Source organism: Lissotriton vulgaris, chromosome 5, assembly GCF_964263255.1.
Source record: "Lissotriton vulgaris chromosome 5, aLisVul1.2, whole genome shotgun sequence".
Classification (NCBI taxonomy): domain Eukaryota; kingdom Metazoa; phylum Chordata; class Amphibia; order Caudata; family Salamandridae; genus Lissotriton; species Lissotriton vulgaris.
The window spans coordinates 916,631,218-916,652,485 of record NC_141693.1 but is presented as its reverse complement, the minus strand read 5'-3'; the positions used below and the strand labels follow the sequence as shown (position 1 = coordinate 916,652,485).

Sequence of the window (21,268 nt, the reverse complement as noted above, 5' to 3'; positions counted from 1 at the left end):
ATCCTGCACACCAAAAAATTAACCTAGTTGATCTCAATGTAAATGCTCTCAAACTATTTTTAAGAAAAATTGTGTGTGCTCCCAAGTGTGAGGGATTAGCCCAACGTCCCTAGTACTATATACAAATTCAAAAGACAGTAGAAGCCACCGTCTACGTGGTGCACAACTAACGACACTTAGGGGCATATTATCAAGGGGGTTTATCTCTGCTTTTTTGGCTTTAAAAAGCCAAGAAAGCGGAGATAAAATTATATCCCTATTACCTAGCTGTCGTAACACCAGTTAGCGGCAGCTAGTAGGAGATAGGGACCATCTTGGGCCCCACTTTGCATGTCAGAGAAATTTATCACTAATGACATGCAAAGTGGGCGTGCCAAGATGTTAGCGACTGGAAACAGTCACTAACATCGCTATCTCCTATCACAAACTTTTGGAGATCTTCGCGCTAAGCGCGAATATCTCCAAAAGCTAACACCTGCCCTGAGCAGTTCTCAGCCATGTTATCCACTGGGAGGCGGATAACATGGCTAAGAGCATTAGCTCGGTAATGCCTGAATATCGCAGACTTTTCAGCGATATTCATGCATTGCAGCCAATTTTTATCGCATTTGCGATAAACCTTGGTAATACCAAGGTTTATCTGCGATAAAAATCGCCGCAGGTCGGCAATACTTTTTTGTCTCTAACCAAGCAATAGCGATAATTATTGCTATTGCTTGGTAATATGCCCCTTAGAGTCTCAAATAAGTTAACACACTTCTTGAATTGATTCCCAATTGTATATTTGAAGTTATTCTTTAGAATAAAAATAGCAGATCACCTGTGCTGCCCGGAATGGTAGTATGTGTCATTTCCCTTTAAGCTTACCTTCTCTCTGCTTCACCCATGTTTCTGTAAGCGTTTCGACTTTATAATAATTACACAAAGCATGTGTTGTACTAATCAATGAAAAATGTAGTGCTGTTTAGCAGAGGTAGGATGCTTAAGGATTTGTGGCTGAATTTATGCAGTGCAGAGTAGGCTTCCCTTGAAACTGCCTATGCCACTTTTTTAAAAGTCTCCTTGTTTTGGTGGCAAAAAGGCAAAAATGTATTACCAGCAACACAGGTACTAGTGGCTGAGCCTTTTTAATCTGCCTGTTTCTCTGTTGGTAACCGTGACCCACATGGTTTCCAGCTCATCATCCTGGCAGTTTGTGGATCAGACTCATGGTTTAAGTGAAGGTTTAGGGACTTTGTGTAACATTTTGCAACGGGTGGTTCATGATTTTTCATTTCGTTTCACCTTTGTGAGGTTTTGTAAAGTGGTGTGGGTAGCACAGTTAGGAAAATGGTAGATTTAGGGATGTAGTATATTGGCGCACACTCAGCGATTCTTCAGGTCATGCATCACTCTTAGCCATTACTAGAAGCACATTTTGTTGACTTTTGTATGTTTTCCATAATGGTTGTATAGCATAATTTGTAAACCGTTGTAATATGTATAAGTTTACGATCTTGCATCACACTTCAGATTTCAACAATGTACATGTTGAAGTAAAATACTTCCCAATTTATCTTTTGTAAGATCCGTCTCATTGCTTCAGAAAGAATGTACTCTCTCCTCCATCCACCCATCTTCCCTGGAATGTGCTTTCCAGACCATCTCTAGATGTGCTGTACCAGGGGCGGCTCTAGGCTCATGGGCTGGGAGCGTAGGTAGGGGGCCCTGGAAGAGGGGGTCTGGGCGGGGCGGAACGCGGAGGCCAGTGAAGAGGGGGGTTCAGGGTATTTGGAAGTGGAACAGAGCTGGAGGCTGCCAAATCCCTGCCAGTGGCCGCCACGCAAATATGTATCCATCCTCAGAGGATTATTATATTAAGGATATATATTGGCGTGGGGGTTTAGTGGCCCTGTGCAGGTGCACAGCTTGCACATGCCTAAGGCCGCCGCTGGCCGTACTGAATTGGGCCTTTGTCTGTGCCAGGAGGTGCAAAGCACCATTTACACTCTTTAATCTTCTTCCTTCCAGTAAGAATGTTATTGTTAGCAGCGTCCATAGGCTGCACACTGGATCTGCCTTAACTCTAATCCTCTACCCTATGTCCCTCTATGTTCTCCCATTTACAGATAGCACAGGAGTACACACACAGGCAAAATGCCTTATGCCATGCTTCCTATCGGAAGAAGAGCTAACGCTTTAGGTGAATGTAGAAATGAAAAAGTACTTCAATGCACAGGTGCAGTTAGTTTCTCTTCAATCAGCCTGATGGGATAAAGGACCCACCTTTTAGCCTTGTACATTAGGGCACAGCTGCTTGAGCACTTTTATTGTTCTAGTGCTATGTTGATTGCTATTAAATATCCTCCACTTTGTATTCTGCTTCTGGTATGTGCACCTGTTGTGACCTTAAAGTCATTAGTTGTTCGGAAGGGGGAAATTGGTAAGGAGATTCTCAGGAATTGGAAAATCATTTTTTAAAACATCTTTTTATTAACATTTGAGAGTCATACAGCAGATGTTAGTGGTGATCATTGCATATTTCAGTCAAAAAGAAACTTATTTCAAGTTGCTTCCCCACAGTCAAAATGTAAGCATTAAGGACCCTTAAAATGTCCTCAATGTTTTCATCTACAATGCCCCACCACCAGCCTCATCTTGTCCCTCGTGAGGAGGGTGGGGTACAAATATTGCCCCTATAAAAGTTCCAGTTCTCTCATATTCAGTCCCATTTCTGGGGGAACCCCCTGCTTTCATACACCACATTTTCAGCCTGCATAGACTAGTCCAGTGCTTTAAATGGAAAAAAAATAAGTGCAGGTACTCACCAAAAGAAACAGTGGGCGGAGTTTAGGGCGCAGGTAAGGAGGAACAAGGGGCAGGGTTAGCTTTTTGACCGTGCCAAGGTTGTATGCACGAAATCTGCATGCATTTTATCAACCGCCTAAGGATTACATGCTGCTTCAGCCTGCCTTAAATCGAACCGGTGGCCAACAGCCTACTGAGCCATCTGTCCAGTACTGGTACTCTTTTGTAACATGCACACGTCACTTTTCTCTTGTAACATACTGTTTGCTACCTCTTACATTTTGTTTGCTTTAGATACTTGTGCAAGTGCCACCATTGCCTCATGTAACGTTTGTTCTTGTGTTTGTGTCTGCCATTTATTGCAGTATTATATCTCTACTTGTACTTTGTATGCTTTTGTAACCTGCACACATATCACTTTTTCCTCCTGTAATGTACCGTTTGCTACCTCTTGTATTTTGTTTGCTCACAATTGTCACTTTTGTCTCATGTAACTTAACGTTTGCTTTTGTAATTTGTTCACTTGTAATTTTCTTCTCATGTATCATTACTGTTCCTATTGTGAAGCGCTCTGACGCCTTCGGGTAAAGTCTGCGCTATATAAAAACGCATACAATAAATAAACAAGTCTCTCCTGGAACATTTGTAAACCGGAGTTAGGGCCAGAGCTGACAACGTCTGTACTGGGGAACCAGGTGCCAATCTCCACATTTTTGATTGGTCTTAAGGTCTGTCCAAGGTCGATGAAATAGGAATCAGCGAGTGTGGGAGTGGAAGTGTGCAAGAAAGCAATTCAGAAGCATGGCAACTGTAAAAGCCTTCCCATACGTTCTTTTGTTATGTCCTGAATAGTGCCTCCTACCGCCACCCATTTGATTTTACAGCCCCCTGTAAAAGATCTTTGGAAAAGCAAATGACTCAGCAGACGCACCCCTGCTCTGATTTACAAAGCAGCTCACGCTGGGTCCTGGTGATGAGCTCCATTGATTGATTCCGTGCAGTGCTTGAAAGGGGCTGCCGTAGTATCACTTGAGGGATACAGGGAGCGCGCTGCTTCAGTTAAAGTCAGATCCCCATGAGTACCGGTACTCTCTTTCTTTTAGAAAAAAGTGCCGGTACTCAAGGGGAGAAAATGAAGAAGTGCCGGTACTCAGTACCGGTGAGTACCGGCCCATTTAAAGCACTGGACTAGTCCATATCTTGTTGCCACTCTTCTAAAATTGGTGATTCATCAGCTCTTTACCTTTGGGCTATTTTTTCTTTTCGCTATTGCGAGTCCCAGTATAACCCAAGTCTGCTCCATACAGGTCATGTCTTATGCCTCCCACACTTTAAGAAGGCACAACCTGGGAAGCAGAGGATGATCCCTCCCTCTTACCTCTCGCATCGGGGACACCACCACTTCCCAGTACCGTTGGATTACTGTGCATTTCCATATTATATAGTAGTATGCACCCTCTTGCATGCATAGTCGGATACAATGTGCATTGTCCCTACCTCCCATTTTAACCAAGATGTCACAGGAGAAATATGTGCGGTGAAGTATTTTAAGCTGTGCCAGTCTAAGTCACACTGTGAGAGCTATTTCCTGTGGGGAAGAGAATGCTTATTGCCAGTCCTTGTTTTCTAGGCCTCCCAAGTCAGTTTGCCAGAGTGAGTGGAGTCGTGTGAGAGGATCTGGTAGGTTCTTGATTTTTTTTTGGTACGCCAAGGAGATGGTTCTTGGCTCCATATGAGCAGAGAGTATCCTGCCCTCCAAAGGGGAGGTCTACGGCAGGTCTTGGTCTGGTATGCTATTTGCCTTCAGTGCATGCCTTATCTCAGATTCCGACATTGCATATTCTGTTTGCAAATCGGAGAATGGGAGGATTTTCCCCCTCGCATACAGATCACCAACCCTAGATATTGTGATTGTGTCCCATTTGTTGAAGCCCGAACAGGAGCCAAGACTTCCCACTCTCTCCGCCTCCCAGAGGGGGTGGCCCGAGTCACTTTGTTGGGCCATCCCAGTTTCCTTGTTACTCGATGCCACAGGGAGATTGTTTGTACTGTCCGGCCTGTGAGTTGTTGACACTTTGGGTTCGTGTATAGGGTGGCTTTATATCCCCCTGGGTTCATGAGCCATCTATCAATCCGGCATGAAGGTTCATCGTGTGGGCAGTAGACCCATTGGTTGATCACCGAAAACTGCGCGGCCCAATAGCATGCTTGTATATCGGGTAGCGCGATTCCTCCCTCATACCAACTCCAGATGATTTTATGGACCGCAATTTGTGGGGGACGTCCATCCAAGAGTAGATGTCCTAAGCTCACCTTCTACCATTTTGAAGTAGGCATCGGGACGTTATATGGTGTATTCTGAAGGATGTTAAGGAACACAGGCAACGCCATCATTTAAAAAAGGGCTACCTGACCAAGTAGGGACAGGAGTAGAGACCTCCAATGACGTACATCAGTCTGTCGGCACATAAGTGGGCCCATGAGATTGTGTGCATGAAAGTGGTCGGGATCAGCTGTGACGTATATCCCCAGATAACAAAAGCCCTCCATTACGATTGAAGGAATTGGAGGTTCTTGACCATAACCTTTCTCCCCTGAGGACTACGATTTCCCTTGAGCAGTATTTGGTCGCAGCCATCTTCCTTGAGAAGGTAGATGTATAACTATGTAGACTAAATGGTAAATAATTGGTTGTCCTTCTCAGAATAAGGATTGCAGCGTGTAAGCTGTACTTCCATTATCACAGTGTCTACTGTCACAGCAAAAAGGAGGTCACGACTTTTTTCCAGTATTTCAATACAGAGAGATCAGGAGGAAGAATATGCAGCTTGTTATGAGAGTTTCCAATGTTATATATCATTTTATTTCAACAGGCCACCTCTTATCTAACCTGGCCTTTCAGTTACCAATTTGGGCATTCTGGTGATCTAGTCCCCATTCGCTTTACCAGAAGAAATAACCATTAAAGCAACTGTGATGAGTAATTTGTCAAAGGAAAGCCCGGGCCTGGATATGCAGTATCCATTGGCATCGAGGCAATCAGCAGCTCCATGCAAGTTTTGTGATACTCTGCAGCACATGCAGAGCTAATGGCTGAAGAAAGTCACACACCACTAACAGGCATTCATAGTGAACAGACAGACCTAGTGACTGAATGATATGTGTCTACCTAAGAAAATCTTGAAGTGCACCGATTGCCAAAGTAGAGAAATAGAGTAAACAAGGCAAAGAGGTGCAGGTTATCAATCTTGATTTCCAGTTTATTTCATCCCAGTGACTGGCGTATATGTGCCTGTCTCATCTTTAACTGTTTGATCTGTGTGCATTTCTAAAAGCCTGGGAGCTAGGAATGACGTACAGAGCTTAGTCATCCATTTTGGTGTGAGAAAGCAGCATTGCATAAGGTCAGACTGATGTGCCTTAGGGACCTTTATAATCTTCAATGTTGTGGAAATTAAGTGGCATTAGAGGTTTGACTTGCTGTGCTTTGCAATAAATTGCCTCTCTCTACTTAATACGTTAAAACAGGTACTGCTAATGATCAGGTTTGGAAAGCCTTGGTTGAATTGTATCCAAATGCATGGAAGCAGGCTTTGTGACACTTTCATAAAAGTCTATCAAACACACAACTAACTGCATCTATCTGTGAAGTCCCAACGTGTGCATCCTTTGCGTTTGATGCAGTGAAGTCAGAAAATGCCATTTTCACCAGCAGATTGTGCACCCTTTATACCTCCTATTCAATAAACTTTTCTCACGCTAGTACAATAGCACTGTACAATGAATAATGGCTACATAAGTCTGTGTTGACTGCATGCAGTTACAATTTTGATTCCTAGAGGGCAGGCTCAGCCCCTCATTCTTCAACTACCACCGAGATTGTGGAATAGTGACTGTTAGATATTGGGTTGTGGGTTGACCTGGCTATGAGCCCTAGTCAACCATCAACCAAAATTCTTGTCAGGGTAAGAAGCAAGCAAACCCTAATGTAACCTGTGCTCACATCTGGTAGCTTGGCACAGAGGAGTCAGGCTTAACTTTAGAGGCAATGTGTAAAGTATTTGTGTAACACTTAAACCAGTAAAACTGTGAAAACACCACACAAAGAGATTCCACACTGGGTTAGAAAAAAGAGCCTAATTTAATAAATCAAATAGACCTAAGCAACACATATACAATAAGCAGAGCTTGATATATGATTTTGTTAAAGAACAAACTATAAAATAATGCTTAAAAGCAATACACGCTTTACTTGTGATAACTGGTTGCGACGAACTGGGGGAAAGTCAAACGTTCAGGCTGACCACGATTGATGTGGTTCAGATACATGGACTAAGTTAGATCACTGAACAAAAGTACCTTGATCCTGGCTGCATTGGATTCAAAGAAGATGCTGGGTGCAACCTGAAGCGATGCATCAGCGTTGATTAAAGCTATGGTGGCGATGCACTGATTTTGAGTACATGGGCTTGGAAAGGGTTATTTGTTTGGAAGGGGCACACTGCTAAGTCATAATAGGTAATCGATTCAGTTAATTCACTGTTGGATGTGAGGTGCAAAAGGGGGCTGAGGGGAAAACCCTATACCCCTCCAAGAAGTATCAAACTGGGTTGATACTGCATTTAGAAAATACTGGAATACCCCTGCACACTCTTAGTAATTATAAACAGTCAAAGGGTGTTGACTACTGGTGAGCACTGACAAAGCTTAGCAATGGAACAATAGATAGTAATACAACTTAAAGTCTTTTGGAGGTAGGTGGTGTCTTTAATGTTCATAACACATGAACCAGCCGACACGTGTTTCGTCACGCTGTGGGACAATATTCCCGCGACTCCTTCAATGAGTGTAGAGGCTGTGATGCAGACTTCTTGGCTTCGCCATTAAGGCTGTCGTTGGTGGAGATGCGAAGAACTCAAGCCTGGGTGAGCATTGAGCAGTGCCGATCCTCACAGCAGAGGCGATGCACCAGTTCTGGTCATGCAACTGGCCAGTACCGATCCATGCAATGGCGCTGATGTGCTTGATTTGGGGACGATGCATGGATTTTGTTGAAGCAGCAACTTAGGACTCACTTCCTAGGGTCCAGGACTGGGGTGGCTTCACTTGGCAGGGCATACTCACAGATGGTCTAGGTACAACAGCAGAAGAGTTGGATGTCTTATGTGTCCCTGAGACTTCAGATCAGGAGGCAAACCAGCAACTCACTCTGGGTTCAAGTGATGCAGGAGCAGTCCTCCTCACGCAGGCAGGGGAACAGCAGGCATCAGGGTAGTACAGCAAGCCAGGAGTCCAGCAAACCAGCAGTCCAACAGAGTGGCAGTCCTTCAGCAGCACAACAGTTCCTCTTCCTGCCAAAGTGTTCACAGGTTCAAAAGTGTACTGAGTTGGTGGTGTCAGAGGTCCAGTACTTATACACAGTTGGGTCTTTGAATTAGGGGAGACTTCAAAGACAGGTAGTTGAAGTGCGAGAAGTCCTACCTCTCTGGCTCCAGACTCACTACAGGGGGTTATACAGCCCTTTGTGTGGGTGAAGAACAAAACCTATTCAGGTAGAAGTGGGGCTGGGTCTAGCTACTCTCTCCCATCCTCCGAGGATCGCCCATCATGTCAAACCTAATCTCCCATTGTGTGCTGCTGTCTAGGTAGAAAACATAAAGCCCAGCTGTCACCCACACCATACACGTATTCAGAGACAGATAGCAGGCACCAAATTAAGTAAAGTAAGAAAATGCTCAATTTTTAAAAGCAGCATTTTCCGAATTGTAATTTAAAATCTGACTTCACAATAAGTAAATTATCATTCCAAAATGTAATAAGGGAATCCCAATGTTGTCCTATGGGAGAGATAGGTCTTGCAGTACTGAAAAATTACTTTGGGAATTTTTCACTACCAGACATGTAAAATGTAAAAGTACATGTCCTGCCTTTAAAAATACATTACACCCTGGCCTCTTGGTTGTCCAGGGACTACCTTAGAGGTTACTTATTGTATAAAATGGAAGATTTGAGCCCAGCAAAAGGTTTATTTTGCCAGGTTGACATGGCAGTTTAAACTACAGACACAGGCTCTGCAATGGCAGGCTTGAGACATGGTAAAAGGGCTACTTAATTGAGTGGCACAGTCAGTACTGCAGACCCACAGGTAGTTTTTAATTTACAGGCTCTAGGCAGATTTAGTGCACTTTACTATTGCATATAAATAAATTAAATATGCTAATTGGGTATGATACAATGCTACTTTTAGAAATGGGGTTTCTGGTTGTTAGACTATGCCTCCTGTACAAGAAGGGACCACCTCTCTAGTCAGGGTAAGCTAGGCACACACAAGAGATAATCTGTGCTCATCCTCTGGTAACCTGGCACAAACCTGGCACAGAGCAGTCAGACTTATCTAAAGAGTCAATGTGTAAAGTAGTTGTGCAATGCACACAGTAACACAATGAAAACACAACAGAGGTACTACACACAGGGTTAGAAAAACAGATTAAATCCAAATGTAGTGCTTAACATCAAATTGTGCTTAGGAGTTACTTGAGGTCCCCCTGAACCGGGGTAAATCCAAAGTTCAGGCTAACCGTGATGGAAGACAGCTGGCTGCAGGACTCATTTGGGTCTGGCTGAAAAAGTACCATGGATGGAGGAAGCATTTATGTTGAATATTCAATTTGCCAGTTCCTATCCATGCAGGCTAATGAAGGCTTCGTTGATGAACCCCTTTACAGTGTAATCTCTGCTTCATCGTTAACCCAGGCTGTCCATCATCATCAAGCCACGCAGTCAATCAAAGTGATATTTCCGATCAGCCCCTACGTCGGCTTTAAAGACAAATTTGTCAGATCCAATTGGTGCAAAGGCGTCACTGTGACGATTTTGATGGCTCTGTCCAGCAAAAATCACCTTTCAAGGGCCCAGGACTGGATTGTATCACTTGGCAAGGCAAGACTCTCAAGTGGAAGAGTCAGGTGCTGTTGCAGGGTTGAAGGAAGTCTTTAACGGCCCAGTGGTTTCAAAACAGGCTGCAAGCCAGCCAGGCCTTGGAGTCGCACTGTGATCAAGTGAGATGGGTCCAGTCCTTGCCCTCAGCAGGGCAGAGATCAGCAGGCAGCAGGACAGCACAGCAAAGTAAGAAAGTAGTTCTTCCAGAGCAGCAGCCGAGCCAAGTGGCAACCATTGGAGCACAGCAGTCTTAATTCCTGATAGAGTTCTTCACAGTTCCAGTAGTATACTGTCTTGATAGGGTCAGGGGCCAGTACTTACACCCAGTTGTACCTTTGTAGGGATTGTGGCTTCAGACAGGCTCTTGAAGTGCACTGGTCCCCTCTTCTTACCAGCTTTGGCTCCAAATTATCAGTAGGGGGTAATCAGCCCTTTGTGTGGGAAACAGAGCATTGCCTATTTAGGTATAAGTGCCAGCCCCCGCCCTCATCTTCCTGCCTAGAAAGAGCTATCAGAGCGCTGATGAACGTAGATGAGTTCTCTATCACACGCACCCTTCCTGCGTTTGTGGCTGTCTTGAGGTGATGCACAATGTGTAGCTGTCACACACCCGAGCTGTGTATTGGAGACAGACTGCAAGGCACCCAGAGCAGTAGGAGCAGAGAAATGTCCAGTTTCTACAAGTGGTAATCTCAAAATAGAAATGCTAAATTCAACTTTACTATAAAGAGGATTTATCACTACCATTTCAAAGAGATGAAACATGATGCAGCTACTTCTTTCTAATCCGGAATTGCATCTTAAAGTGTATTAAGGAATTCCCAACGCTGGCCTATTAGAGGAGTAGTAATATAAAATCAGTAGGGAGACACCCTTTATGGCGGAGTAGGCCTCACAGTAGTGAAAATGAATTTGGGTGTTTGTCACTGCCAGGCAATGTAAAACTTAAAAGTATATGTCTTGCCTTTTCCTTACACAGCACCTTAGGAATGATTTGTATGCAATAAAAGGGGTGTTTAAGACTTGGCAAGTAATTTTAAATGCCAAGTCGAAGTAGCACAAACAGGCTTTTCAATGGCAGGCTTGAGACAAGTTTGAAAGGCTACTTGTATGAGTGGCATAATCAGTGCTGAAGGCACACTAGTAACATTTAGGTTACTGGCCCAGGGTATATGGTAGACCAATATACAAGGGACTTACAAGTAGATTAAATATGTCAAATGGGTATACACCAATGTCACTATGTTTAGGGGAGACACACATTCACTTTAGAAGTGGTCAGCAGTGGTAAAGTGCTCCGAGTACTGAGGTGAACAAAAAGATGCAGCAAATAGAGGAGGTATGCAGGCAGAAATTTGAGGAAGACCACCCTAAGAATGACAGGTGTAACAGTTATCTTGTTTTAAGGAGAGAGCACTGGCAATTTAGCACTGGTTAGCAGTCATAAAATGAACAGAGTCCCCAAACCAACAAAAACAAATTCAGAAAACGTGGAGGAGAAAGGTAGAACTTTGGGGAGTGACCATGCAGAGAGGGCCATTTTCCAACAGTGACTCTTAGTATTAATACATTTGCAAATTGCCAGTAGATTTTGTTAGCTGTGATCTATAAATTATTCTTATTATTCTTATTATCATTAGTAGTAGTATTAGATTTCACTCTATGTTCACAGTACACAAGTCAGTAATTCAACTAAACATGATGTTGCTAGAATAGCACCATTGGCCATCCTTTGTGAACTGATCATCAGCCTATTTTCCAGACCAATCTTTGCCCTTGATCTTGGTCCATGCAGCCTGTGTTCACACTGATTTTGAGAGAAAACAGAATCTGCACACTTTTTCAGGAAGTGATACTGGAGCATGTAATCCTAGATGTGGGCATACAGCAGTTGCGACTAGGAACAAGGAGGCTCGGCCTAAGCAGGTGAAAGTTGGCCTGGGTACAATGATGTGATTTAAAGTTAGAGTTTATGTCTGGGCATTTGAGATTACGTCTATGAATGACATGGTTGTACCTCATTGTACCTCAGCATTTGATGCTTGGGCCGATTGTGGTATGCCTCTTGGCCAGTCATTGTTCTACCTCGGCCATACCATTCAACTTTCGGGTTATATATGGGTAAAAACTTAAAGAGATTTCTCTGCTTTAATGTATTTCCTATTAATATTGTAAAATGCCTTTATTATAGCTGCTTTAAAATCCAATAATGTAATTTCCTGCAATGTCAACACTGTTGAAGGTAATAAGGTATTTCCGTGTGATGTATCAAATTGCATTTAAAAGAAAATGTGGTCCTTTCACTATTCCTCGCATTTTGTTGACTTGACATCCATTCCCACCAGGCAAATATGTTACATTCATAGGCAGAGGCAGGTGCCTCCACTAACTTGCAGAGCTGGTGAGGATCATGCCACACTTAAAGTAGGCCTGCATAAATTCAAACTCTGCATATCACACCCTGTGGGCTTGACTCATATTTGAGTGAAAAATTCTCTGATTACGTTTGCCAATATTGTATCTGGGGATAAATCATCGGTTTTACAATATTCAAGTTCTTATTCTGTAATCTGCTTAGTTTGGGCGTTTGAAAGTTAAAATAAACCCATAAATATTATTGGCTAAATGTAATGACAATAGTAAATTGTTATATGTCATAAAAAGTGTACATAAAAAAAGTGAGGATCAGCAGTACTCCTTTTGACTTCTGGAGTGCTCACTGTACATTAAGAAAGGTATTTTCCAAGGCATATGCGGAAATGTGGTGCCACACTAGGACTCTCCCTGTAGCTACTCTCCTTATGTCTCGGTATGGAGGTGCCAGACCTAAAATTATGGCAATGCTTAAGACATAAGTAAATTCCTCATATTTAATTTTCCAAATGAATCAAACATTACAGTGATTACGACTTTCAAGTCCAACTACTGAAGTCAGCCTGACTTTTGCCCTCAGTCCTAGTATGTAAACTAATGCTTCAATGACTGCTTCAGATGAGTTACTGTAGATTCGCGCCGTGGTTGACTTCTCAAAATGTAAGATGATAATTTCCTAAAAAGCCATTCGAAGCTGCTTTCAGGTCAATCTAAGTTGCTTGTTCAATCATCCAAAGAAAGCTTGGTTCGGCCATATAAAAAATGCATAAAAGCACATTTAACTGTCACGTCAATGTCAACAAATAAATGTAAGGATAAGGAACTCAAATGCATCAAATACAATATGTTAAAATATAAACGAGTTGCAGTACCTAATCACACATTACAAACAAGCATTTCCAATGCAATAGTTCTCGCATTTGCGAGAGTTTAGTTACTGGCGTTGTAAATGACAATGCCTTTTCTTTGTCTGCTTTTATAATTAACACATAAATAATAGGGATTGTCATTTACAATGCCAATAGCTCAAACTCTTGTAAATGCGAGACCTATTTCATTTCAAAGAAGTGGTCGCCATTGTCCCGAGCTGCTTGGAAAGTGAATCACGCATGTCGCGCTAAATGTTGCAGGAAAGCATGTCGTGCCTACAGTAGGAGAAGCTCATTAAAGAAAATAGTGCTTACAGACATAATGTGTAACAACGGAAGTAAAAGGGCCAGTCCTCATGGGAGGTTACAAATGAAGACAAGGCGGTACTAAGGAGGGACTAACAAGCCTATTAACGAATCAGAAACCAGCATTTACAAAGGACGATGACACAAGTCAATAAAAAAATATTGTCGGAGCGTGGGTGGAGCTTCAAGTCCATACTTGATTACAGCATGCCTCTCAGAGCAGCATATGCGCTGCCCAGGCTCGACCTAAAAAGACCTTGTAGTATAATAATCATTTAAATCAGACAGCATTTGTAAATGCATTAAGTCAGGTCTACACTAGTAAAGCTGCAACCTTTAAGCAACAGGATAAAAAATCTTGAGGAAACAGTTGTACAATGTATAAATAAAGAGAAAGTACAAAAGTGATTAGGGTGAAGTTTCATCATCTCAACAACAACAATAGCTGGATTGGCCCTTCCAGAAAGAAAGGATGCAACACATAGAGTTCAGCCTGAAATGATAAAGGGGACTTCTCTCCCACATCTGATTAACAGCTGATAAATATAACTCCAATCCAAATGAGTTCTACAAAAAAAGTTTAGAGGCAAAATTAAAAACAACCCCTACATATTGGGCACATTTCATGCATCTGAGACTATGGCAAGGAGACCTGGTACTAGCTGGATTGAACGTAACCCCAAGATAAGAGAAGTGTTGAACTTCCTCAAGGATTGTGTATTAAACACATAGTCTTGGCGTTTTTTGACCCACAAATCCTCACATTGGTTTATACAGGATTAGTCTCCAAGTCTAGGTTCACCATAAAGGTGATAAAAGCATCTGCAAGTTTATTCAGACCATTTGCAGTAGCCAAAAGTAGAATGACATCTGCATAAAGAAACAATAGGATAGCCTTATGATCAATGTGAGGTAGATATTGTCCCTTTGTAGATTGAATAAGGGTTGAGTTTATTGATGTTCAAAATAGATAATATTGGGACCAGAACACAACCCTGCCAAACTCCCCTGTGTACTTTAAAAGATCTGAAGCGTTCACTTCCATCTCCAAATCTAACAGTAGCAGGTAAGTCGGTATGTGAACTGTGATTAAAGTTAATAAGTAATGTGCTGTGACCCATAAATCTGCCATAATTTAGATATATTTAGGCAATTAAAAGCTCTGCTCAAATCCATAAAAAAGAAATGGTTTAGAAGCCTGATTTAATAGAGTATACTTGCTGATGCTTAAATGCATATTGAGTCTCTGCTCTATAGTCGCAGGCCCTCCCTGCCGCCATATGAGATGTCAGCATGATTGCTGTTATCAGAAAACCAAGCTAATTTTTTTTAATGACCTGTCCAGCTATTTTAACAATAACATCCATTAATTATATGGGCCCAAACCATTTGATCACTTCGAATACTCTTTTTGATCACAATGACAATAATTGTGTTCAAGATATTGGCAAAAAGGGGAGCCCGGAGCAATGTATTGGATTTAAACAGGTCAATGTGAGCGATGTCTGGCCCAGGGACTTTACCAGATGGACTTTCTGAAATGACAGCTACCACATCTGTATAATGTAAGCTAATGTAGGTGCTAGTGTTTAAGGTCAAAGAAAAAAATGGGAAACTGGAGTAGCCAAAGTTATCAAAAATAACTTTAAATTGAGTGACATGCTGTTTGGCTCAGCTGTGGAAAGTCAAGAACCCTCAGCAAAAGAGGAAGAGTTAACCACTTTCCCAAAAATTTTACATCTTTCAATCAACTAGTCTGTTGCAGCTGTGTCCAAACATCGGCTCAAATAATACCCATTCTTCATTTTAGTGCCACATTATTACTGCTCTGTAGAAATCGATCTCAACTTTACCTCTAGGTTGTCTAGAAGGAGCAGCCTGAACACACCTAGGGCCAGATGTAGGTAAAATAGATTTACCGATTATTAATTACCGAATTTTACCGATTCGGTAATTAAAAATCGGTAAATCTAAGGGGTGGATATGTAGGTATTCCAGATGTGCTGGAATACCTACTCGGAAGAATTCGGAATTTACCGATTTGGTAAATACCGAATCTGTAATGCCCATTCATTCCTACGGGCTTTGAAGCCCATAAGAATGAATGGGCATTACCGATTCGGTATTTACCGAAACAGTAAATACCGATTTTCACAAGGGTGCAGGGGGTGTCACTTTGACACCCTCTGGCACCCCCAAAAAAGGGTCGGTGCCATGTGGCAGGCATATATGCCCTAAGGGCAGGTCTGCCTGTCACATGGCATAAGTGTGCATGCACACATGTGCATGCACACCGGAATCGGTATTTTACCATCAAATTGGATTTGATGGTAAAATACCAATTCGGTAAGGCCTCTGGGACCCTGAAGAGTCCCACCTACATCTGGGTGCCTCAGAATCTGTAAAATTACCGAATTTTTATTTTACCGAATCGGTAAAATTACCGAATCGGTAATTTTACCGATTCGGTAAAATTATGCCCCCTACATACCTGTCACCCATTTACCGATCGGTAACGGCCAAAATCGGCCGTTTCCGCTCGGTAAATGGCCTCAAACGGCCACCTACATCTGGCCCCTATTGACCACAGAATAATCATAGTCAAACAATTTAGGCATGAACTGCAGAGTAGAAGTGATGGATCTGGTAAGCAACTTTAAATTAATGGCACAAAGGGACATAAAAGAACTTAAAATAGAATTGTGACTTAAGCCAAAAAACAGACATCAAATAGATCAAAAGTAGAACCCAGCCACATTGTTGATCGGAATTACTGCCTGTCTCCCGTGTCAAAGGCCGAAATGGGAGAGCTGTTCCCTCTCCCACTTCGGCCTTTCACACAGGAGACAGGCAGTAATTCTAGAGACGGTGAACCAAACTGTGGTTGGTACTACCAATGGATGCCATTTATTGAAGATATACTTTTCGTGGCTATTGTGACATTACCTCTTGAACCTAGACTGCCGGTGGAGCACATAGGTGAATTTTGAAATTGACTGGCTTTTTAATCTTCATGTACAGACTTATGAATTAGGACAACCAAATGAAATCAAGCCCTGAAGAAGTCCGGTAACGGACGAAACGCGTTGGCTATTCCTTTCATAAAGAATGGAATAAAGAACACATTTTACATTTCAAGAGCCTTGATTGACTTCACTTGGGAAAACAACTGAACAACTATGAATTATTTACAATGAGAATGTTGCTAAAAATGTTGTATATAACTCAACATTGAGATGAATATATGTGTTGATACTATTCGAAGGTTGCAGGCTATTTTGTTTGTGTAATTTCTTGAGATATTAGGGGAATTGCCTCCTTTTTTCTTGTTTATGGAACAAAGGGGATTGTGTTTCAAGCTACTTGCACCTTCACCGTGTTGAGCATTACGTTATGGGACGTTGGGACTGGTGCAGGCACTAAAGCTTGGATCCTCATCTCTGTTGTTGTTGGTCATAGGGCTCTGCCCACTTTAATGTGCTCTCTCTTTTAAAATTGGCATATTCCAAATTTGCACATTTAATTTATTTAAAGTCCCTAATATATGGTACTACCTGTACCCAGGGTCTATAACTAAAATTCTACTAGTGGGCTGCAGCACTTATTGTCCCACCCACTAAAGTAGCAGGGTGAAACATGTCTCCAGGCCTACCCCCGCAGCCTGGGTGTGTAATTTTAAAACTGCCAAGTTGACCTGGCAAAACAAACCTGCTAGGCCTAAACCTTCCTTTTTTAATGCTTATAAGTCACACCACGGTAGGACATAAAGGCCAATAGGGAAGGGTGCATGGCATTTAAAAAGTAGGGCATGCATATTTAATGATTTTCATGCCCTGACAGTGAAAAACCTCCAAAGCCATTTTTCAGTGTGGAAGACCGGCTCTCCAATCGAGAAATACTGGGGTACACAATTACAACATTTAGCGCTTAATTTCAGTACATGAATCAATCACAAAAAGGATTATCCCCACCATGCTATATAACAGACCTTTATATATAGGAGCTAACAGGGACTCATCTAAGTTCTTGCGGTGGCACACAAGTGCTTAGGAGCATTTAGAAGCTGGATTGGCAAGATGGGAAGTATTAACCTCATTGTATTCAGGAGGTGGCACTAAATCCGGGTCTGAGCCAGAAAAGAACATGTTCAATTTACCTGCAGTTGTATATGTTTCCGTTGATGATGCCGAGGGAGAGAGGAAGACGTTTTGGAGACCCTCAATCAATAGGCACCCCTCCGCCAAGTCACATTCTTTGGAGTTGGAATGAGAGGGCCATTATTAAAAGGCATACAGTTACCTGGACTCTTGCGCTTTCTCAATGAATAAGAGAGTGCCATGCGAGACAAGGATGATAAAAGGAGATGGCCCAGCTCAGCCACTACCAGGTGCTGCAAATGGAACTCATTAAAAACAATTGACTTTGAATTATATTAAATATTGTTACAAAACACAAATTAAATTATTGTTCTAAATCAATTTTGAAACATATGTGGCTGTACTTAGTATTAGATTCAGACCTACAAATAAGTCTATTCTTTAGGAAACACACATTTTCTGGTTTAAATACATCATTACTTGAGGTTAAGAAATAATTTTAAATGTAGCTCTTCGTCTAGACATTGAGGGCCTCATTTATGAAAAGTGACGCATTGCTGCATGAAGACAGCGATGCGCCACTTTTCATTGCGCCCTCCTTGCGACACCAATGATGCGTCATATTTACAGTATGACGGATCATGTCGCAAAGAGTTACAGATACGTCAGTATTTCTGATATATCGGTAGGCGCAAAAGTGACGCATTGCTGGAGTGTTTCACAAAAGTGACGCAACTCCAGCAATGTGTCCTTTCACATGGGGCAAGCCCCATCTGAAAGAGCCTTTATCAGTCTTACGCCTACTGTGAGGCAGGCGTAAGATTTTGACGCATTTGAGTCCAAGAAGTGGCGCAGTGAAATCTCATAGATTTCACTGCGTCACTTCCATGACCCTTTCTTGCGTCAATACGCCCCCTTGCATACATTATACCTGGCGCAGGTATAATGTGGAAACACAACAATTGATGGACAGAATGCAGAACAATGTCATACATTCACCCCAGTACATAGATCTGGGCCTAAATCCATCATTTTTTTGCACTCCACACCACCCCAGTTCAGAAATGGCCATATGCAAATCAGCCTTGACCCTGTGCCTCATGGGAACAGTCCAGCCCGAACTGCCAAGCCATGTCCTTCCTGGACCGGAATCAAGAATCCTAGGACCGGTTTCTGGCGATCAGCCGCCTTCAGCCAGGATAGCTTGACTCCAGTGGTGTGGAGAGCATGGGACTCAGGTCTGAGCATACCCATCCCACTCAGGTGACAAATGCAAAAACAACAATTGATGGACAGAATGCAGAACAATGTCATACATTCACCCCAGTACAAAGATCTGGGCCTATATCCATCGTTTTTTTGCACTCCACACCACCCCAGTTCAGACATGGCCATATGCAAATCAGCATTGACCCTGTGCCTCATGGTAACAGTCCAGCCCGAACTGCGAAGCCATGTCTTTCCTGGACCGGAATCAAGCATCGTAGGACCGGTTTCTGGCTATCAGCCATCTTCAGCTAGGATAGCTTGACTCCAGTTGTGTGGACAGCATGGGACCGTCTGAGCATACCCATCCCACTCGGGGTGACAAATGCAAAAACAACAATTGATGGACAGAATGCAGAACAATGTCATACATTCACCGCAGTACAGAGATCTGGGCCTAAATCCATCGGTGTCTAAATCCATCGGTGTTTTGCACTCCACACCACCCCAGTTCAGACATGGCCATATGCAAATCAGCCTTGACCCTGTGCCTCATGGGAACTGAGTGCCTTGTCCACATCCTCTTCCTGTCTCCTTCTCCCAATCCACATGGTGCGGTAGAGGCTGTAAATAACAGCATTGAAATGTTGTTGGTAGCAGGCCGTATTAATGTTTATAGCCTGTTACTGCAATATTTCTTAAATGGAGCAGTCAAGTTTTCAGTTTTTTAATATGTACCTGTGCAGAGTTTGCGGAGTTTCGCTATGGGGAAGACAACAGAGTGACGAAAAAACTCATCTGTGCTCCACAGAGTTTTGCAAGGGACAGAGTGTGGTGAGTCGCACTGCTCGTGCTGATGTTTAGCACTAGAAATGTGTCCCATGACGTAGAATCAGTGCAAATGGCAGGATGCACAGCGCAAGTGGGTGCTGCTTCTTTCTGACATTTAAACAGACTATTTACTCTCACTGGGAGGTGGCCTAGAGTATGATTTTCCCCACTCGCCAACTTAATGTTGGCAAGCTGTGCAAGAGGAAAAACTTTGCTTCACAGAGTTTTTCAGGTCTCTGTCCTCTACGCTGAGCGCAGAGTGGGCAAAACTCTGCAAACTCTGATGGCAGAGCGGAATTCATTGCCCACCCACTAATATTGATCTAATTGTTGTATTTTCTAACATGCCAGTATATCACCTTGTATTTTCCTCAGACAGCTTTTACATACAATCTAAAGTGCCCCAAACATTAGTGTTGATCAATTTTTACACTGGAAATGATTATTGGCTGAACGTTTACTTGTGTGCAGCACTGAAACAGCTCTATGTCATGTAGTCTGCAATCCCTGATGGTGTATTCAAAGTGCAATTAATAGGGTTGGAGCAGTGCATATACCCCTAGGATTTCACATTAGGCCAGGTCAACTGAAGTCATGCAAAATAGCTTGACATTACTCTGTGTGAAATTCTGATGCTAAATGAAAACAGGTGCAAACAATGGGCAAAAGCTATACTACATTATATTTCAATGCGTAATACCTGTAATTGTCACACAATTACTCATATTAAAAAAGTGTGCCTTGAATACAAAATTCACAGAAGACACTAATTGCATATTTAGTGTCATGCAAACAAGGCATACTTAGTGCGCACATTACTGATGACAGCATTAGATCACTCTGCGTAGACAATATAGGGCTGTTTTTATTTGCCTTGCTGTACAACGCTGTCAATTTCTGTGCAGTGTTGGTTGCACAAATGTTGGTAACCCTCTGTCTCAGTTTGGTGCTAGTAAATACAGTGAAATGGGCCTGAGGCAGTGATGTGATGGAAAATGATAGGGCCGCCCTGCAGAATGTGGACTCCCATACTTCTCAGAAATTCATAGACCATTGGCTCCTCATATTTTGACCTCTGTGGTCCCCCACTGAATCATTACTGGAAACCGGGGCACCTTGCTGAGTCTGAGGAAGGTGGGGGCAACCAGCCTAAGCAATTTGTATTATTTTCACCACAAAACAGTATGCAAAAACATGTATACACTAAACAAATGCTCAAAATATGTTGCTTCTTTATTTTGTATATTGTTTATTAATTGTAATTAATTCATTTTAATATTATTATATTTTGGAGAAAAAAAAGGGTCCCATACCCAAGCAGGATTCGCAGACCTCCAGGGGGTCCTCAGACAACAGGTTTAGAATCACTGACATAATTCTTAGGGCCCCTGGAGGGGGCGGGCTCCTTTGCCTCAGGGGCTGTATGACCTTACAGGTTTTAAATGGGATTACAGGAGTTTATGGCAAATTCAATACTTTACAAACACACCATACAGATAGATTGCCGTGGTATAAGAGCGTCCTCTGGATAAACAAAACGCGAAATTTGAAAAGTATTTTGACTTACCACTTTTGAAAGCCCGACATTCACAAAATGAACTTGAGAGCCAAGAACTTGAACTGTGGAAGGAATAAAGAGATGAGGGACACAGGTGTTTGGCGTCTGGCCCGTAAGACTAATTGCTTGTTCAAACAATTATGCGTCCTCTGTTCAATTTCCCGGCCAATATGTTGAAAAGCTGTTTAAAAGCACTGGCGGTATGAATCTTTAACAGAGATGTGGTACAATACGGATGTTTATTGAAACGAAAGCTGTGTCATCACTTTTCTGCGCGATGCATATAAAGCCTGCAAACAGGA

At 42.5% G+C, this 21,268-nt stretch overlaps 1 protein-coding gene across 1 annotated transcript in view; it reads left to right on the top strand.

Annotated features, from left to right (window-relative positions):
* The window catches only part of ADGRA1 (adhesion G protein-coupled receptor A1), a 791,567-nt gene that overhangs the window by 199,283 nt on the left and 571,016 nt on the right, over nucleotides 1-21,268 (top strand). The gene's annotated exons all lie outside the window — the stretch shown is intronic.